The 8,106-nt window shown below is 37.9% G+C and overlaps 1 protein-coding gene across 1 annotated transcript in view; it reads right to left on the reverse strand.

Annotated features, from left to right (window-relative positions):
* Positions 1-5,039, reverse strand: part of LOC135217715 (diuretic hormone receptor-like) — a 248,908-nt gene extending 243,869 nt beyond the window's left edge. The window contains exon 1 of the mRNA XM_064253703.1: positions 4,511-5,039. The gene's annotated coding sequence lies outside the window, so the exon portion shown is untranslated. The remainder of the gene's footprint in view (positions 1-4,510) is intronic.
* Positions 5,040-8,106: the final 3,067 nt, after the last annotated feature.

Genomic DNA, 8,106 nt, shown 5'->3' on the forward strand with positions numbered 1-8,106 from the left:
CCCATGAAAAATAATTATTCTAGATTATTTCAGCTGTATAATTCATGAAAAAAAAAGAAAAAAAAAAGACATTATAGTCTTCCACCATTCTCTCGCCATGAAAGGTTGTGGTAATTTTCCATCCGGCTCAAAAACTCCAAATCGGCTGAGGATTCTTTCTCTCTCTCTCTCTCTCTTTCCCTCTCCTATTATGTGGCGTGTGAAAATATACATCCGGAGGCAATTGTTCGTATTCTCCCCCTCCACATCTCTCTCACTCTCTCTGGGCGAGGCAATCACTACCCCCATCTTGGTGGAACTGATGGTGGTATTCTCTCTCTCGCTCTCTCTCTCTCTCTCTCTCTCTCTCTGGACTAACAAGACTTTGAGACATCCTAATCTTTGTAACTCTCTCTCTCTCTCTCTCTCTCTCTTTTAGATAATCTCTAAAACGTTCTGGGGTGAAACCGTTGTTCAGATTCTCACGAAGAAGTAAACCCTCAATCCTTCTTGGGTAAAAAACACAGACACGTGTGCGTAGCAATTATATATATATATATTATATATATATATTATATATATATATATATATATATATATGGGTGTGTGTGTGTGTGTGTGTGTGTGTGTGTAAGAAGTACTTGGATTAAGAAGTATGAACGCCAGTATTTGAAGTGTAAGTGCATAACAGAAGGATATTGATCAGGCCCAGATATACTGAAAAGGTAGCCAGGAATGAGGGGATGGGTACAAGAAGTCGAATATGAGAGGAGAGAGAATTAATTGCCCTACAGGGAAGTTATTGCAGTCAGGGAACTTAATTAACAAATTGATCTCAGAACAGAAGGTGCGAATTGAGAGATGCCGTCTAAGGTGAATCCAGCCCTGGTTGGATGGAATGAAACCGTGGAATATTTTTTTAATGTGTAAGATATTAGAAAGGCAGAGGTGAATAATATAGGAATGGAAAGGGTTAGTGCAAGTTTGAGATCCGAGTGGAAGTGATTTCTGAGTTGCTCATGGAGAACATTTAAAATGTTGAAGAGGTAGTTAGTTAAACCAGGGTATGTGAGGCATGTCTGGATAATTGAAAAGTTCGAAGGAAATGTGAAACATATCATTGCCTTATTGTATAAAAATAAAGGTAATGTCGGTGGTTTAGAGAATTCATGGGCTCAATGTTACCTTGTTTGTGGTAAAGGTATAATGTAGAAATTTGGCTTGAGATATGAAGTCACATGACAAATGTATCAAAAGAGGAATAAGTGTGCATTTAGACAAGGAAAAGTTTGTGTTAGTTATGAAACAGTTGATTGGGGAGTTTTAAAGGAAAACTCATGATCAAATGAGTATATAGAAAATGTGGATGGATGAGTTGTTTAGTAAGATGTAAAATCTGTATGTTTTTAGTAAGATGTAAAATCTGTATGTTGGAGGCAAAGTATGTGTTGGAATATGCACGTGGAGGAGAGACTGGTTTAGTCTAAAAGTTAGTCTTGAGAAAAAGTTGCGCTACGCCTCCATAGTAGTTCGATATCTTGTGGACAGAGTTATTTGAGTAATAAGCGAAAAGATAAGAACATGACGGTCCAGAATTGTGGGATAAGCAGATGAATCTTGAATGGAGTGTGGAACAGTTGAAGTGTGCAGATGGTACATTACTGATTGGGGGTAGTGAAGAGGAACTCCAGAATCTAGTGACAGATTCTGAAATCTTTTACAAGATGAGGAAGATAACAGCAAATGTTAGCAAGACGACATTTTTTCAGTGCAAATGAAGTTAGAAAAGTGGAGTAATGAATGTTTAATATGCAAAGTGGAAGAATGGAGCTGTTGGGTCCTAAAGGTGTTTGGGAGTAGGAAAAGACTCGAGTATTTATAGAAGCCACGGTGGGGATGTATGAAGTCTTTGTTGAGGCAACTCCATCTAGTGGCAATAAAATGAGTTTGTGCTATAAAAATCAATTTTACCGTCATATCAGTAATTTGATGTAGATGCACATTCCTCGCAATGTATTGCTTCCCAATACATTTGCCCTGGTAGATATAACGTATGTAGTTATTGCTTCCACTTCCTATATTAGTTTCCTCTTACTGCCTTCTGAAAGGATCAAAGACGCGAATAAATACAGAAACCTGAAAGTTATAATGTACATAATAAAAAAGAAAGGAGAAACGAAGCACTTCTACGCCCTGACTGCGTGGGGGAGGAAGATGGATCACCAATATAAACCTAATATCAGTCTCTCTCTCTCTCTCTCTCTCTCTCTCTCTCTCTCTCTCTCTCTCTCTCTCTCTCTCTCTTTTCATTTTACTTGCATTTGAGAGGGTGCTTGACTGCAGTATGTGATTTTCAGATAGCTATGAGCGAACAAGTATTTTGCTCATAAATTTTGGAAGGTTTCATTTCCTGGTTCTCGAGACGTAAAGACGGGAAAAAGATGTAGGATCTGAATGCAGATATTGCTTCAATATAATGCGAAGGATAGAGTCATTATTGAAACCGTTTAGGTATAATGCAAATCTTATTTCTAATTCTGTTGTGGAAAACCAGAAGTTTTAGGCAAAGAGAGTTCTGGTAAAATTGCGAATATTACTATAGCTCACTGTGAAGAAAAATGAAATTTTGCTGTGGAAAACACGGAAGGACTAACTTGAGAATTAAGTTTTGCAGTAGTATACTGGTTACTCGCTCAGTAAGATTTTGCAGAAGTATACATGCTCCTCACTGAGTAAGATTTTGTAGTAGTATACTGGCTCCTAGTGAGTAAGATTTTGTAGTAGTATACAAGCTCCTCACTGAGTAAGATTTTGTAGTAGTATACTGGCTCCTACTGAGTAATATTTTATAGTAGTATACTGGCTCCTACTGAGTAAGATTTTGTAGTAGTATACTGGCTCCTACTGAGTAAGATTTTGTAGTAGTATACTGGCTCCTACTGAGTAAGATTTTGTAGTAGTATACTGGCTCCTAGTGAGTAAGATTTTGTAGTAGTATACTGGCTCCTAGTGAGTAAGATTTTGTAGTAGTATACTGGCTCCTATTGAGTAAGATTTTGTAGTAGTATACTGGCTCCTACTGAGTAAGATTTTGTAGTAGTATACTGGCTCCTACTGATTAATATTTTGTAGTAGTATACTGGCTCCTACTGAGTAAGATTTTTTAGTAGTATACTGGCTCCTACTGAGTAAGATTTTGTAGTAGTATACTGGCTCCTACTGAGTAAGATTTTGTAGTAATATACTGGCTCTTACTGAATAAGATTTTGTAGTAGTAGTGCACAGGCTCCTCTCTGAATAAGGTTGTGTAGTAGTATACTGGCTGCGCACTGCGAAAGAGCCAATGATGGCATCACTCTACGTCAAAAAACAAACAAAACTGAAATTCGGAAGTCTCTCTTAATGGGGTTAACGAATAATTTTGTTTTCATGTTGATATTGAAGCTCACAAACGTTTCATAGTCTACTCGAGGCCTGTGAAATCCGTCGAATTCGCAGTGCTCGGATGCAGGCTCAGTGTTGGTAGCAAGAAATAATGTAATTAGAGACGCCGAAGGAAGTTTGAGCCTGATGCTCTTCTTTTTTGCAATAACTCATTACCCAGTGTCAATGATACCCTACATGTCCCAACTTCAGAGTACAAGCCAGAGCGGAAGATAAATATTACGGTGAAATGTCGAATATAGATAGGCTGTTGGAAAATTAAGTAATTAGATAGGCCCAGATGACCGTTGCTGTTTTGATTCCAGCTAGTTCGAGCAATAGAATAATCATAGTGAGTATTACATAGGCGCAGGCAGTAGTTTTTATTATAACTTCTCAAGTAATTCCAAAACCACCCGGAAGAGGTCACCTAAAGATCTTAATCTGACACGCTGATATCAGTTTGAAGTAAAAATGAGTAGCTACGCTCTTGAGAGCTTAGAAAATTAATGACAGTGAAAGAGTAATGGACGTAAAGAAACATCAGGGCCCTGTACAGATAAAAGAGGAAACTGACCACTTATTACAAGATGATAATTCTTCAGAAAATTTCACCTGTTATGTAACGGAAGGATTATTATAGGACTTAGTAGTAACTGCGTAGAGTCAACGGAATCGATTTGGCGTCTCGGAAAATCGCAGATGACCCTGGCCTCCGGCTTTGCATTATGTAAATGACTCGTTGATACTCCAGGCTGATGTACCGAAGTTGACAAAGGGGCATGCAACTGGATATATTTTTCATATGAATAAATGCCCGACTGCTTTTCATATGAATTTATCTAGCTATCAACGACCGCCGGCTCTCTCTCTCTCCCCGACCCCCCCCCCCCCTTTTTTTAAACACTAGTGGTTACGTCCAGTTTTTTTCTTCTACTGGCAGCCAAATTAAAATGATCTATCCTATGAAATGCTGAAATATAGTATAAAATTACAAAGATGTAAGATAATCTGGAATTCAAGACCCATTACAAACATGAAATTGGGCAGGGGATTATTTTTTTGTTTTTAAAGGGGGGGGGGGGTTGTTTCCAAATATTTAACTAACCTCTTAATGGCTATCTTGTTTTTCAGTGGTTCTTGTTGTGCTGGTGACATTCACTGCTCCTTAACATGTTATGGAATATCAGTAGATTTACTGTAAAATATAGTCAGCGTATCCCGTAAAGAATTTGGTATCGAAGCACCGCACTAAGGTTGTTTTTTCCTTTTCCTTAAGTACATTTCTTGTTCTGAAGTGCACTGAAGTCGCATGGAAACGTACTTTTAATCCCTAAGGAAAATTACTGATGACATGACGGCTCACTCACTTCCAATAATGATTAAGCTCGCTTAACACTTAGTCGGTCAGAGGAACTATAGCACTTTGTATACCCAGAGGTCAAAAGTTTAGCGCACGAAATATCTGTTCTCTGACCTGAGGAAATGGAACGCCAAGATATTATCTTATCCGGTGCCTTGGGGGGTGTGTCCTGACCCTGCTCCAGGAGGAGCAAGTTTCCCAACGGAGAGTCTGAGTGATCGCGGATGAGCGGCTCACCTAACGGACACCTGAACGCCACGGCAAATCGTCGTGCACTGAGCTCCGTACTGCGCTACTACCTCTAGTCAAACCCCCCCCCCCCACTCTCCCACCCTTCACCCCCATCCTTTTCCGTCTCTGTCTCTCTCGGCGTGAGTGTGTGTGTATGTGTGTGCCAAGCAAAGCGTCCTAGGCACTTATTAAAACCTTTTCATCCCTTCCCTTTTCTGACCTTCCCTTCTCTTCACTGCTTCTCCCTTCTTTTCTCTTCTTTCTGTCTATTCATTTCTGTCTCTCGCTTTCTCATGTTTGTGTCAGGTATATCTTGCTGCCTCCATACTTTCCTATATACTTCTTTCATTGTGAATACTGCTTTCCTCCCTCCCTCCCTCCCTCCCTTTCCTCCTGCCACTCCCCCTCGGAACTCAAAACTGCTCGCTGACGATATCTCATCTGCTGTCATACCTTCCCTTTACCCGAGGTTGGAAATAAGAAGAGGAAGGCAACTCAATGAGTTATTTTTAACCCGAGTCTTTATCAGGGTATTTGTTACTACGTTGGAAAACAAGTTTCTCATAAGACTTCTTCATTTTTACTTCAGCTATGGGTGAAAATTCTCTGAAGAGGGATGCTGTCCCCGTCTTCGTTGAGTTGTTTCTGTTAGATATTGCATTTCCTGTTTTTGAAGCTATTTTAACCCCTTTTTTTATTTTCACAAATCCGTACCGTTTTGTCTCACTTCGATCAGTCTGTTGGTGCTCTACCCTTCATGTCATTAACAGTATCTAGATGATGTATTGTTATAAAAATATCTACTATATGCTTAGATGGGACATTATTGTACTGGAATTGCTAATAATAAGACAGACGTAAGTATTTTTGCTTTGTTTGGTAGGTACATCATATGCAGATTTAAAGAACATCGTCTTGATTGCTAGAGTTTGTTGTAAGCGGGCTCTTGTATCTGGGCTGGGGACCGTCTCATTAGTATGTTTGTGAATTTTCGTGGCAGACTGAACATCTTTCAAGACCTTCTTGTTTATTTCTCGTGTTCACTTCCCATTCAGTATTTTAGTAATGATGGGAAGGCTAGTTTTGACATTTAGAACTTTGTTTCTCATATATTATCTGGCGTTTTCTTGTGTACAACAGTTGCTTTGCAGATTTAAAAGTAAGTCTCGCCTATAAATAAAATCCTTTTACCAACCCTTTTACCCTTTTCTTTTACTGCATGTTGCTGATGGGTTGTGCAAAGCTGATCTACATCTTTTGTTATAACTCCTGCCTGGAGCGTTATGCTTTCTTGATGTTATACTCATTGTTATCAGGATTATGCAGGAGGATCCATGTAGATTTTTACAAAATAATTGACTATTTTAGGAATGGTTAGATTATAACTTTGGGGAAGAAGGGACTTTTTGAGGGCGAATTGCTCACCTTTGTTCACAGTGTTATACGCTCAAGGTACTGAAACAATACCCAACATTACCGTAGAGTTAGGTGGCTGCATTTTTACGCTTGTAGATAAAGTAATCTTTTGAGGTTTCGTTCATCCCCACAATTAACCGCTTTTCTTGTTTTTTTGTTTTCGGTGAAAATATGCCAGTTGGGCTATGACATAAGAAGCGAGGAAGAGGAAAAGGAGTGTAATACTTACAGTGAAACTTGTTCACAGTTAAACGCTGCATTATCACATATAGAAATCGAAGCAGAATATTGCGCGGCTGTTATCATAGGGCAACCTTTGTTTCCCGGCTCCGGTAATGATTTTTCCTACTAAATTAGTTTCTTGATGTATGTGATCCTATACTCTTGTCACCTAACTATGAACTATAGTCTTAATTCCTGCAGAGATCTTTTGCTGATGAGGAAACTTTTTAATCATATGAAATCGGGATCTATGAAATTCTGAAAATAAAGTTTGTGATTTACGAGTTTTTTTTTTGCGGATTTCTCCGATTAAGTTTTTTTTTCATAGAACTGAATGAAACAGGGCAAGTGAGTTTGTGATTTACTCCCAAGTAGCATAAATACACCCTATTTATAAAGCTGACGGTCGGACTATGTATGTATGTATGTATGTTCACTATAGACGGCGAAACTACTGAACAGAATTGAACCAAAGTCGGACCATATATGTAGATTTTTTTAGGGTATGGTTTCAACTGGGTATCGTTTTGATCCGGATATCCGGCCATGCTAACTTCTTAGAGAAAAAAGAAAGCACTATTCTTATAGAACTTTTCACGAGGATTACAAATGTGCTCCTATTTTTTCTTCTGCTGTGAAAAATAGCGGATATTACGGATCAAACAATGCCGGCACGGTTGCCCACCCCAGCTGGTAATTAGATATATATATATTATATATATATATATATATAGAGATATGATATATGTATGTATGTATAGTATGTATGTATGTATGTAGTATGTATGTATGTATGTATGTATGTATGTAGTACAGTAGGTATGTATTATATATATATATATATATATATATATATATATATATACTATATTAATATTTATGATATATATTATATATATGTATATATATTTCATATATACTATATATATATATATATATAGTATATATATATATATATATATATATATATAATATATATATATAAAAATGTCCATTTCACCCTAACTGGAGTATTTGCGTTCGATTCCCACCATCCATTTTCTTCCACATGGATTCAAGGCATATAGCCATATGCTAATTTTAAGTGAAAAAGTGTGTAAACGGATGAGAACTTTTGAAGTCATTGTGGCTACTAGAACTGCATGTGTATTTGGTGAAAGTGGCTCATAGATTTATTGTAATTTAATTCCGTGAGATATATATGCGTTAAGTCATTTACCGGACTTAACTTAGATCATTCATTAGCCGTTTTAAAGTCCATCGTATCTCAATGCGTCTTCATCATAAATGTTTTCACTACAGCTTTTCTCTTAATATGGGTAGACTTACAAAGTTCTCTGCCTAAACAGTCGCTAAGTATAGGGCTTCCGCTGCTCCCCATTTCCGAGATGTCCTTGGTCTCGTTACAGGTCGTTGCCTTGCTACTTCTGATCAAGGCATGACCTCAATTACTACTATCCACTGAAGCTAAT

The sequence above is a fragment of the Macrobrachium nipponense genome, chromosome 7 (genome assembly GCF_015104395.2).
Source record: "Macrobrachium nipponense isolate FS-2020 chromosome 7, ASM1510439v2, whole genome shotgun sequence".
NCBI classification, from domain to species: Eukaryota; Metazoa; Arthropoda; class Malacostraca; order Decapoda; family Palaemonidae; genus Macrobrachium; species Macrobrachium nipponense.